We start from the raw sequence: 13,377 nt of genomic DNA, 5'->3' as shown, positions 1-13,377 counted from the left end.
GGGAAAGTAGGGAAAACGGTAAAATTACCCCAAACTGAACTATCTCTTTAACAAAATCACACACATTTAAGCTATTCTATGTGATCTTTTGATAACTAATGTAATATGTTTTCACTTGTCTCCCGTCAAAGTGTTTGGAGTCCCCTTAGAGAGGCCCGCATCACTCTTTGAAAACCTCTGGACTAGAGAATGAACTCAGAGAAGTAGGATACATATTGTGTCAAGTAGTTAAACCTTTTCAATTTTTTAATTACAATAGGCATATTCATGGTTTCTGGATTAAGAACTTTTAGCAATGTGCACTGTTTTTGTTGAAAAACCATATGAGACACAAATTATTATTCCAAGGACAATATTTTATGTCTTAAAACATGATATGAGGGGATCTTTAATCATTTATAAATCACCGTTAAGCAGCCTGCCCTTAACTGTATGGAGTAATAAATGAGTCAATAGATCCCTTGTTAAGAGATGTTTTAAAGAATCTTTGTCCCTTTGTAGTGTGTGTATGAATTTGATGATGTGGACCCCACATGGGTAAATGAATGCGTGATTGCACTGAAGGACTTTGCTAGGCTTTGCATTAAGGAAATAAGTGTCTGGCCATGCAGGAATGATGATTACTTTAGGCCTGTGAGATCATGGACTGATGCCACGTGTCTTAACAGCCTGGCTAAAGCTAAAGTGCTGTCTTTGCCCAGCAGGAGACTCTGGCCTCCTGTCATGTCTGTAGTCCCACTGTGAGCAGAAGTGGGTGTCTGAACATGACCCACATACTGTATCCTCACATGCAGGCTAAATGGGACAGTCTCACTCCATGAAGTCATGCAGTAACAGCAGCACAGTGTAACACTTAAAGCACACGGGAATGGCAGCAAAGCTAAAGCACCAACAGCACATTAGTACAAAGTCTAATGTGGGCATCAGTATAGTTTGAGTTTCTTCAATACATCTTAATTACATTAATGTTTTGTCTGATTGACCTTTGACCTGAACGATTTTGGACTTATGTAATATTAATATGTTTTCATTGATTAATGTATAGTTAACTTAATTTCTATATTTACTGACATTTTATATTTGCTAATTAAATGTACTAACTAATTTATATTTACTTCATTTCCAGGGTACAATATTTATTGCTGGACAAACTATGAAATAATGACTTTCTAAATAACCTCATCCTCTTTGCTCAATACCTTATTGCCTTACATGTTGCTTTTTTTTACAACGTAAGCAGACAGAATTTGTCACTACCAAGATATAGGCTGCTGTACTAAAGCCTATCTGTGATGTACCAGTCATGACCAATCAGGGCCGGCTCTAGCCCTTTTGGTGCCATAGGCGAAATTTGGATTTCAACCCCCCAGAACCCTAACCCTAGCCTCGTAAACTGCAACACACACAGTGGTTTCAAGATAAAAAATAAGATTTTTATATTCATAAATAACTGTATTTATTATAATATGAATAAACAATTGGTCCCTGATGTTGTTGGCTTAAAAGTGTTTAGTTTAACTAATAGTTACAGGAGTGAAAAGTGTATTTCTTTTTTTGTTCATTTGTTACCTTAATGCAGAAAATGAGGAAGGGCGCCTACTGGCAATTTATTTATTTATTTATTAATTTTTATTTATTTTTTTAGAGGGCAACGAGTGCCCCGCAGAAGGTGGCGCCCTAGGCGACCACCTATATGGCCTATGCCTTAAGCCGGCCCTGTGGCCAATAATTTGGCCTCAGGTTGGTCAGGTTCAGTCTTAAACTGTGATCTGAGTCACAGGACAGAAGTATAGGGAGGTCTATTCACTTTGCAGCAAGCTTTTGAAAAATGGGGCAAGTAAAACCTCTCGTGAATTATTAATCTAGTGAAGAATAAAAATGTCTTCACTTTGAGTTTTGAATTAGAGATTTAATTTTGTTATTTTGCTTCTTGTAATAATCACAGGTGTGTAGATCACATTAATATGTTGGAATCAGCTTCTTGATGAAAGAAATAGCATATAATGTGTCAGAAAACAGCCTCTTTCTCCCTAAGGAGGTCACCGCCTGACTGCCAGTCTCACTCTCAGTGCCCCATTTCTTTGCTTAGCTTAGATTCAGTCTCATTCCAGATCGATGTTGACAGATTATTTAAACCTACTTTGCAACTAATCAACGTGTCATATCAGAACTAATTGGCAAACACATTACTATTGAGTACCTCTAGCTGTGATTTACCATCTTGGCTAAGAACAACTGTGCATGAAATAAGAATAATAGGACATGGCATTTCTAAATATAGTCCTAATTTATGAATGCCCCACATTAGCTTTGTCATAAAAAGCATACTACTCCACTCACCTCCAAAGTACTGGGGTCAAATGGGGAATCCGAAGGACGCAGCATCCTAGGTTTCTGCTCCGGAGCCGGTTTTGGATCTGCAGTAGCCGTGGGGAGGCAGGGGTAAGGAGTACCCAGTCTGGGCTGGGTCACTGGTGAAGGAGACTTCTTAATGGAGGATTCTCTTTTAGGAGCCATTCCTAACGTCCTGGCGTTAGATCTCTGCTGAGAGGTGATATCAAGCTATGAAGTAAAGCGTGCCAGTCGTGGAGGGGAGGGGAGGAGAGAAGCAGGTTGATGATGCCGATGATGCTCAGGGACCGGCAGGTGGATGAGGCAGAGGTGGACATATGTGGAATAGCATTGAGAGTGAATCTCTGAAGCAAAGCGTAGGAGGAGTAGAGATGAAAGCTTGAGTGTATGAAGAGGGGGATGGATATAGAAAGAAGCAGCTGTATGACTCCAAGCACATGCTTTTATTTGGGTCAGAAATGTGTGTGTGTGTGTGTGTGTGGGGGGGGGGGAGAAGCAGCAACGTAAAGAGTTTCTCTGTCGAGCTCAATGCAAAGATTTTAGCCTAACTGACTTCAGAGTCATGTGAGGAAATGTCATAAGGAGAATAATAAGACGTTGTTCAAGATTAAACACATGCTCTCTTTGTTTCTACTCTCTTCCTCCTGCTTCCTGCAGACATGCTGACACTGATGCTACATGCTCATAAAAAGAGGAAAAAGGATGCTAGGTGTGAAACTGTTCGCCATTATTAGAGCCACATTTAGACTCTAGAATATGTTTTGCTTTAGATTGAATGTCAATGATTCATAGAGAATATAGTGCCTGAACCCTGCACAAGGAACTACGACTGGCCTGTCATATCAAATGTCAACACATGGATATTGTTGGCATCAATGTTTATATTTTTGCCACATTTCATTGATTACCATTGTTGGTTTTGACCAAAATAGGTACAAGTTACCATTTGTCTTATAGTAACACATGCAAATGGATCAAAATGGATGTGAAATACAACAATTTTGAAGCTTCTGACTGGAAAAACAAAGAATATAGTTTGTTTTATTTAATTTCTTTTAGTATTTTTTTGTCCTCAGCTGTTTTTGTTTTCTTCTTTTTTTCCCCCTTGTTTTATGAATATTTAAACAAGTGTGTTATGTGCATTATTTTTATGACAGAATCAAAACAACAATAAAATGTATTGTTTATATACACAAATTGAATGTAATTAAGAACATTTACTCAACTGTATTAAGTACAATTTTGATGGACCATTTTATGCTATACTTCTTCACAATATTTCAGAGGTAAATTATACCTTTTGCTCCACTAAACTTATTTGACAGCTATAGTTATTTTGTAGAATTACTCTGCAGATTAAAATATAAAATACAAAAGATTTTATTATGATCATCAGCATGATCCATTATTATATGTAGTCAAACTAACTGTATAAAAAAGCTTTTCCTCAACCAGCTACAACATCACAATGCTGTTTATACAGTAAATCAATAAATCAATAATTCATTCATATAATTATACTAATATAGCACTGAAAGGAATATTTTTTTTGAATTTGATGGAAGGATTATGTGTTCCTTTATGGGTTGAGGAAATTCTCCTAAATAAAATATTTTAAAAGCCTCTTGGATCAGCTGGAAAATGCATCGTCACAAAGCTGAAAACAGGCTGTTTTTCTGAGTTTATGAAAAGTCAACTTTTAGAGATACCTGGTTCTCACAGTACGGTGATGCTACAAACGCATGATGATCTTATAGAATATAATGTATTGCTGTAGATTAAACTACCCAACAGTATAATAAGATAATACTACAAAAAAAAAAAATTATTAATAATAATAATAATAATAATAATAATAATAATGATAATAATAATGATAATAATAATTATCATAATTATAATAATAATAATAGTAAATAAAAATAATAAATAATAAAAATGGAACATACACATTAATTAATCCAGAAACATCATATATAATAGCAGAACACTGACAGGACAATGAGTCATTTTACTTTTGATAATTTAAGCAAATGTTGCTGACAATACTTACAAACTATTAATTATAATGTATTTTACATTGTGGAATAGCTACTTTTAGGCTAATTAAAGGATAGGAATACTTCTTCCTTCACCACCTATTTATACACACTTCATGTGCACAGTATGACAGAACCAAAGGGAAACAGTAGTTCAAGATAGTGCCACCAGATGTCACTGTTACACAACAGGAAGACACGACCCCAGAAAGCTTTTGGCTTCAATTTACTTCAACTCAATAAAAAAAAAAAATCAGTTTATCGAGTCACAGTGACTCAAAAAGAACAGTATTTTTTTATGATAATAATAACAACAACAATAATATTAATAATAATTATGCATTATCTCTCTGTCCCTCTGTCTGTCCATCCATTCATTGGACTTATAAGTACATTTAATCAAGTGCTGTACTTAATTTTGGGGTACTTATACTTTACTTGAGTATTAGTATTTTCTGCTACTTAATACTTCTACCGCCTACTTTTTAACTCCACTCCATTTATCTGATATAGCTTTACTTTGCAGATTTAGATTAATACAACAAAATGTAATCAACAAATAAAATGATGATGTATTGAAATACAATAATAGCTATAATAGGCCTATTCTGAAATGGGCCATTCTGCACAATCAGTGCTTACTTTTGGAGTTTCAAGCAGGTCTATAGCTCTATATTTTCATGTTATAGCCTCACACTTTTGTAAAAGGATCAATCTCTGCATGGCTTTAAGAGTGACACTGTTAAATGATTGAATTGAACGTCAGTGTGCAGATCGGAGAACAGATTTACAGCTCGTGGCGTCACTCCTCCAATAATCAATGGTGTCCACTCACAGTCAGTGGGTTTTGGGCACAATCCATCGCGCGCTCAATGGGCCTTGAAATTACCGTTTATGCGGCTCGAGCGTCAAAACAATAGCGACATGCGACCCTCGCTGCGAGACCAACGGCACTTCTGGCGCTTTAATAGCGGATCGAACATGCAAAATGATGTAATAAACAAAGACCCCCAACAAAGTCCTTCCGATTATCAACATAACAAGAAATAAAGTTAAAGGTACAATATGGAATAGCTTTTTTTTCTATACATAATGATTTCATGTTTGAAATGTTAATATATTCTGTCAGCTTATTCACTTGCCAGCTGATTGCTGATGAGTCTGCCGAGCAGACAGCTCAGTTAAGAAGATTAAGCAGTGCCTCACGTTTTCCTCATCATTTTGCAACAATAATCCACCACATGAGGCTAATAATAACAGCAGGAGTATCCTACATGTCTGCTTTCAAATAGATTACAATATATAGTAATTAGAAAATCCTGTTATGATATCCAGGTGTCTGTCTTAACAGGTCTGAAATTAATTTTCTAAATTTATTAGACACTTAATTGAAAACATTATTCCCTTTCTTTTCATTTTGTGTGCAGTGTTGTGAAAGCAAATTCAATTACTCCAACTTAAAGGAAATGTTTCAACAGATCCTCCGAGGTACCCCAACTGACTAATGAAATTATGGCACTTCTCCCACCTAATGTCATTCAAAGTCCCCTGCCCCTGCTACAGCAAATCTCCAAACCACCTGATTTATTTTTAATGATATTACACCCCTTGGTCGGCTGTGTCATGGTAATAATCGGGGCTGCTCCAGCTGCCTCTAGATCACATTAGCCAGGCTTAATATTGACAGTGCCGGGCCCGCTAAACAATGAGGCTATGGGGATAGGGAGCTTAGAGGCGGCCTAGCCAATGGGCATACTACAGGAGGTATAGGAGGTGCAGGCCAGGATGCTCCAGTTCCCTATGCCCCGGAGGACTGGCACCATCATTAGGCGGCATCGTCTATAGTCCTGCTGTGGAGCTTTAAAACCCACCACTGCCAGATCCAGACCCCACCCAGGCCCCAGACATCAAATCCATGCTGACAAGGGACCATAAAACTAGTGGCAACTTGATTCCCTGCTATTCTTTTTTAGCGGATGGAGAGACCTGCCGGGACAACAGCTCAGCAGCTGGAACCTTGTGGAGGTTCCTGCTGTGACGAAGTCTTTGGAAGGCTCAGGGAAAACTGCAGGGCTCACCTTGTGACAGCATGAAATCAGCTGTTGGAAGTTCATCTTCAAGACTATACAGACCAATGAAGGCAATTTCTGATTCCTGTCAACAGAAATAAATAAATGTTGAATTGAAAAAGCTCATGTGAAACACTCATGAAATACAATTTCTAACCAATATCTTGATATTTTGGGACACCAAAATGCAAGAAAACCCTTTTGCATACCGATTTGATTAGAAAAGTGCTTTTATCCGTTAGTCTAATTTATGTCGCAGGCTTGTCTAGTTGCTGTATTTGCATAATGGTCACACTGGGAATCAGACTGGGCCACTTGTGGGACACTTGCACCTGATCACAGAGACACCATGGCTCTTTGCCAATCACACCTCCACGGTCGATCCTCCCAATTAAAAATCACCTGGATTTGTCTTTGGATTTGTCAGGTTGTTCAACATCAGTTAGACGTCCCTGTACACTGAGGTTTTCTTTCCTTCTGTCCCAAATTGTTGTTTGGATCGGAGGGGATTTTGCACGGGGGCCCGCAGATTACCGTCGTTGATTAGTGGTTGGGTGTAATCCTTTCAGCCCCTCTCTCTCCAAAACACCCCTGGGATATGCCCGTCTCCCTGAGGACCGGCAGCGTGGCAGATGGATCCTCCTCCCCCTCTCCTGCCCCCTTCTAACAGCACACCCAAAAACACTGTTGATGTCCTGGGACGGAGGTTGTAAAGTATCCTGAATATGAAACCACAGGCACCTTTGTTTAATGGCTCTCTCCCCACTTAGTGAGAATTGCCCTCAGGCCTGATTCCCATTCTGTAGCTACATTTCTGCCCGATTGGAATGTTTTCCAAATCCATTAGCCCAAAGGAAGAGGAATAAGATGCACACAATCTGCTCATACTGCCTGGATGAGATCCTGCTAGATCTTATCAAAACTCACTATGTAAACCAGAAGTTGTTGACATCTTAGTTTTATGGATATGGCAAACCATTTGCCAAAACATGTATACGCTGGTGTGAAGTCAAAACATGGGATTATATTCCCACACACATGGAGATAAAGATCCACTTGTCTGTGGGTCATCAATTTGCACACATGCCTTTTTTTGAGTCTACAGCTATCGTGTGTCTTGTGTGTTCATGTATAAAGATATAACGTCTATTGGCTGCAGATGGCACAGTGAAAACCCAACACGTTCTCATCCCAACTTGTCACATATGGCCGCTTTGTCACGCTTTGTCACACCTCTTGGTGTCCTTTTATGTTTAGGCAACAAAACCCCTTAGTTAGGTTTAGGAAAAAACAACATGGTTGGGCTTAAAATTACTAGCCTACGTTTGTAAAGTGGAAATGAAACTGAACGTTGTGAATAGGCAAAATATTGTCACGGCATGAAAATGAATCTATTTGATTTGTGTACATAGACATGAATTTCCCTTTGTTTGTGACGCTCACCACGACTTTCAACAACACGTGACACGTGTCAATTTCCACTCCAGTCTTTTCACAATAAAACTACTTAGTTAGGCTTAGGCAACAAACTACTTAGTTAGGTTTAGAAAAAGATTGCGGTTTGGGTTAAAATAACTCTGGAAGGGCTGTAACTTAAGTACGGAAGTTACATGGCAAATAAATCAACTTTGACTTGCGGTTTCACACGGGATACGAACACCTGTCTCCTGGACGGAAGTCTGGTGCTTTTTGACCCAACCATGCAGCCCGGCCTCTTCCCTCCCTTTATACTTCCAAGTTCACTATTACGTGGCTTACATACAAACTGATTTTGTGCTGACCATCTCGAAATTTTTTTTAATTTGTGTCAATGTACACGAATCAATACCTTACATTTCGTGACTATTTCACAAACTGCTGTGTGACAGCGGCCTCCTAGATGAAAGCCCTGTGTTTGTTGGACCCATCCACCTCCCCTCCCGCCTGCCCTGGGTGTGTCTCTTTTCGCTCTATAAACTACGTCACCACACTCCCGGCGCACTTTCTAGGAGTGTTTACTGTTGCCCCGGATGGGTTAAAGGGTGCCTTGTGCAGCGGAACCGAACGACGGCGGCCGTGACAAAGCGTCGGTATTTAACGCACTGGAAATGAAAAACGGGCACACACATGCCTTTTTTGAGTCTGCAGCTATCGCACGACTTGTGCAAAGATATGATGTACTGTTTGTTGGCTGCAGGTGGCACAGCAGGAACCTGCAAATTGTAAACTTCCATTTATGCTATGATCTTCATGATTTACTATAGTTTGATCTGCACATAGAGAAAAACACTTATATGGAGAAAATAAAAAAAGGCTTATAAAATCATTTTGAACTTTTAAAATAATTCAACATTTAGACCTATCTAAAATATCTCTTTTAAATATGTTAAAATGAATGGCAAACGGGGTAAGAATCAGTTATCATCAAGAGATCTAACTGAAGTTAAAAGACCCTGATTCACAACTGTGTGTGTGTGTGTGTGTTTGTGTATGTGTGTGTGTGTGTGTGCGCGTGTGTTTGTGTGTGTGTGTTAGACCACTGATGTTCCCCTGTGTGCAGCAGAGTCAGTAGGCCTGTCAGTCTCTCCCTCAGGAAAGTCTGCTATGTAACCATATTCAGCCTCAGTGAGCAGCAAATGGGGAGAACTGAGCCCTGGGACTTCTTAACACACACATGCACACGATTGCTGTAAAGCTTAGCAATAAAATGGAAATAACTTAAAATCAGTTAAATATAAAGTGCGTATGCACAGGATAAACATGCTCAAGAAACTTTTCTCAAAAATGCTACAAATAAAACTTGGGAGTAAACAAATAAACAGAAATGGTTGACACAACCAAACTTTGAATTTTGGTTCAACAACAATACAAATTCATCTCCCTCACCATCCCGTGCCACATCACCCCCCCGCCCCTCACCACACAAACCCCTCTTTGCAAATCCACGCTCCCTCTCCATCTTTTATGATCACTACAAGGGGCTCAGCTTTCAGAAGCGGCCCAGGGAGCATGTGTGTAGAGCTTTAATTCCTATTGTATTCGTGCAGTCTTGGTGTGTGTGTGTGTGTGAGTGTGTCTGTGTTTTAGTGAAGGAGGGAGAGGGAGATAGAGATGAAGAAAAAGACAGGAACAAGGACCCATCTGTCAGCACAGCGCACGAATCCCTCCCATTCCACTCCGAGTCCCCGGGGACCAGAGCGAGAGACAACTCACTTGTGGCAGTGTTTTTTTGTGAGGACGGGGGTTACCCCCATTAACAGCAACCGCAGCACTTAAATAGCTAAGACTGGTACTCTTTAGGTCAAAAACTGATTTTGGACAGCTCATGCCTAAACTGAACATGCACCTATCTTAGCCACAAAAACTCAAAGCAAAACACCCGCAAATGTTCTTGTGAATCTTTTATTTAGTAGGCTACACTTTAAATATCTTAGGAACATGTTAAGTAAACAATAGACTGCATTACATTGTTAAAAAATATTTTTTTTAGATAAATCATTTGGAGAAAATTCTACCAACTCATCAAAAGTTGGTTCAGATCACATGTGTCCACCGTGACCTCTTCCAGAAGGCTGGCTATCTATGTTACTGCTTAAATGGGAGCCACAAAAACTCAAAGCAAAACACCCACAAACATTCTTGTGATTCTTTTATTTAGTAGGCTACACTATAAATGTCTTAGGAACATGTTAAGTAAACAATAGACTGCATTGCATTGTTGAAAAATATGTTTTTTAGATAAATATTTTGCTGAAAATTCATGCCGACTCATCAAAAGTTGGTTCAGATCAGATGTGTCCACCGTGACCTCTTCCAGAAGGCTGGCTATCTATGTTACTGCTTAAATGGGAGCGGGACACAATTCCCTCTCCGGTAGTCAGTCAGTCATTTGGGAAACCGATGGGGATTGTGAGGATCCAATTCCCAATGCAGGCTGCAGGTGTGCTGGAGGCCATGCTCACACTCATGGGACAGGAGGTATAGTGTGCATGATGTGTGTGTTCGGTGAGGGGGTTTTGGGTTTAGGGGGGATAGGGGGTGCATGTGTACCTGGGGACCTTTGGGCACATCACATTAGAGTTGTTGCTGTACACAAGTAAAGACACTAAAGGCTCTCTCTAGAGCCAGTGTTTGGTTCGTCCGTTCTGGGCTACTGTATGGCGGAGCAACATATAGCGGACTCCGTAAAGAGGATCCATCCGCTCCCCTATCTGTAGATATGAAGGGCTCATTCTAAGCTAACAAAAACACAACGATTCTTAGTTTCAGGTGATTATACACTAATGAAAACATAGCTATGAATATTATTTTCCATTTCTGCTAATAGACTGTTCCTTTAAACCTGTAAATAACCTCAGCCTTTATTGCAGAAGTTCTTAACTACACAAACATTTCACTGGTGCAACAAGACGACCACTTTCAGGACAAAACTTGTGAATGAAGGAGGGCAAACTGATAAAAAGTACACCTACACTGTAAACAGTTGTTGTTAATATACAGCAGGATTTCAACAGTATTAACCTGTTATTGCTAAAAACAGTGCTTAACTGTTAATACAAAAGAAAGCCTGTTAAATTACGGGCCGTTTTTTAACTGAACTATAATGTATTCTTAAAAAACAGCACTTTACTGCTGATCAACTGTCTAAAGTATCATCAGTAACAGTTTCATGCAGTATTTTTTTTAAATTCTGGGACCTGATCTGCACATGTGAGGTTTGTACATTGTACATGATTGTAAAATCAGTGAATTAGCTCTGTTCTTCACTCACATGTTGTTATGGTTTGCATTCTGTGCTTGTAGCCAGCTATAGACATACATTTTGGGAAAAGTGTCAACAAGTCTATTATAGCCTTTTTCCTAACAAGTGCCTTTTATTGTATTTAGTGTGACTATTCCTATGTCTGTAACCTGCTAAGTCTATTCATCTAGGCAACAAAAATGATGTTTAGTATACACAGACAGTATAATAATGTTAGTTTACAGTAATATAAAGGCAACCCTGCTGCCAGTTCTTTACTGTTATTTTACTGGGAAATTATTAACAGTGATATGGTGCAGCAGTGATGAGAGAAATGACAAAAAACAGCACACACACACACACACAAAGGACAGGACTCCTCTTTCTCTCTAGTGTCCACATGCCTTTATGGCACTGGTGCACTGACCAGCAGTGATTAGGGCCGTTAAAGCTGTGTGGATAAACGCTGTTTCAGCACGAGACATCATCTTGGGCCAAGCAGTGACGCGTGAGCATCCAAGCAACAGATGCCCCCCCCCCCCCACCCCCCTCACCCAAAACCCAACGCTTCCTATATCCAGCCATCTGTCGGGGTCTCTTCAATAAATCGTTGGATAAGTGCCTGTTTTTAACGCGATGTTGCAGATTATAACCACGTGGTCATATCTTATTATTTCTCAGACATGGAAAATGCACATCTCACACTCAGGAACACTCAGAGGACCAACAACAGTGGATGGTGCAGTTGGCAAAGTTCAGTCTCGAGCACAGCTGTGTGAGCAATCGCGCGCACAATGGGATCAATGCAGGGGGCACGTGCGGCTCGCGAGACCCCCGGGTGTCACAATAGACCCCCACTGCGCGCCACGCACGAGGACCGGCGGCCGTTTATTGTGCCGTGGTATTTGTAGTCCAAACTGGGGAAAAATGCTCAATATTGAGATGCGATTATAGTGCGTGAATGATATTGGCCATATTTAGAGAACTGCACGGATGGCGTTGAGAAGTCAAGTTAATGTGTTGATAAACTTCTATTATACAAAAAACTATGAAAACAAGGCAAGTTTGGCAAGTTTATGTATATAGCACATTTCATACACAAAGGCAAATCAAAGTGCTTTACATATATTTAAAAGAAAGATAAAAGAGCACAAAGTGCATAAGATAAAAACGAATAAAATAATATAAAAGTATAAGTTAAAAGAAAAAAATTAAAAGGATAATAAAAAATCAAAAGACAGTAAAGTGCAGCATTTGATCAATTAAGAAACGTGTCTGAGAACAGTTTTTGGTCTTGAGTCTAGATTTGAAAGTGGCCACTGTTGGTGCATCTTTGATCTCATCTGTAAATTTGTTCCACAGTTGAGCAGCGTAGCAGCTAAAAACAGCCTCACCATGTTTCCTTCTGACCTTGGGTACTACTAATAGATTTTTTTTCCCAGTGACCTTAGAGGTCTAGTAGGTGTGTACTGCTGAAGCATATCTGAGAGGTAATTTGGACCTACCCCCTTTAGTGATTTGTAAACAAGCAGTAGTGTTTTAAAGTCAATTCTGTGACTTACTGGGAGCCAGTGTAGGGACTTAAGTACTGGAACAGATAGAAACAAAACAGATAGAAACAATTAATAAATAATCTACAAACTGAAAATTAGCCTAATCCTGTATTGGCTGTATAATCATCTATAGTATATAATCCCCCCCTGCCTGCAGGTCAGGTTTTAACCCTATACCATAAAGTACCTGTCTGTTCATCGTTGCACCAATCGATTCAATAATCAGATAATCCATGGGGAGGGCAAAATATGACGCTAAAAATGCAAGAAAACAATCCAACGAGCGCGGGTGAACAACGCACACACCTGCTCTCTGCACACGAAGCTGTCAAAATCACTTAAATGCGCACACATGGAAGAGCGTCTCTTTACGCAGCACAAGACCAGGACCACACTGTGCTTAATTAAGTGGAAAATTCCTAATCCAACCGACTAATGAAGAGATAGACAATCGATTAAGATGGTTAATACATGGAATTAAAACAGAATAATGCATTTTTTGGGGGGTTAGTCACACATTTCCAAGTGTGAAGTGTCTTTTATAGGGGGAACATATATGCAGGACTTGATTTCTGTGACCCCTTAGATTCTGTGACATATAGAGGGTAAAACATTGATGGGTTTGCAAATTAACGACAAGTGAT

The 13,377-nt window shown here is 39.5% G+C and overlaps 1 long non-coding RNA gene across 1 annotated transcript in view; it reads left to right on the top strand.

The window, feature by feature from the left end:
* Nucleotides 1-13,377, top strand: part of LOC119490573 — an 839,978-nt gene that overhangs the window by 455,181 nt on the left and 371,420 nt on the right. The window lies entirely within an intron of this gene.

The sequence above is a fragment of the Sebastes umbrosus genome, chromosome 6, assembly GCF_015220745.1.
Source record: "Sebastes umbrosus isolate fSebUmb1 chromosome 6, fSebUmb1.pri, whole genome shotgun sequence".
Classification (NCBI taxonomy): domain Eukaryota; kingdom Metazoa; phylum Chordata; class Actinopteri; order Perciformes; family Sebastidae; genus Sebastes; species Sebastes umbrosus.
This window is presented reverse-complemented; position numbering and strand designations above follow the sequence as displayed.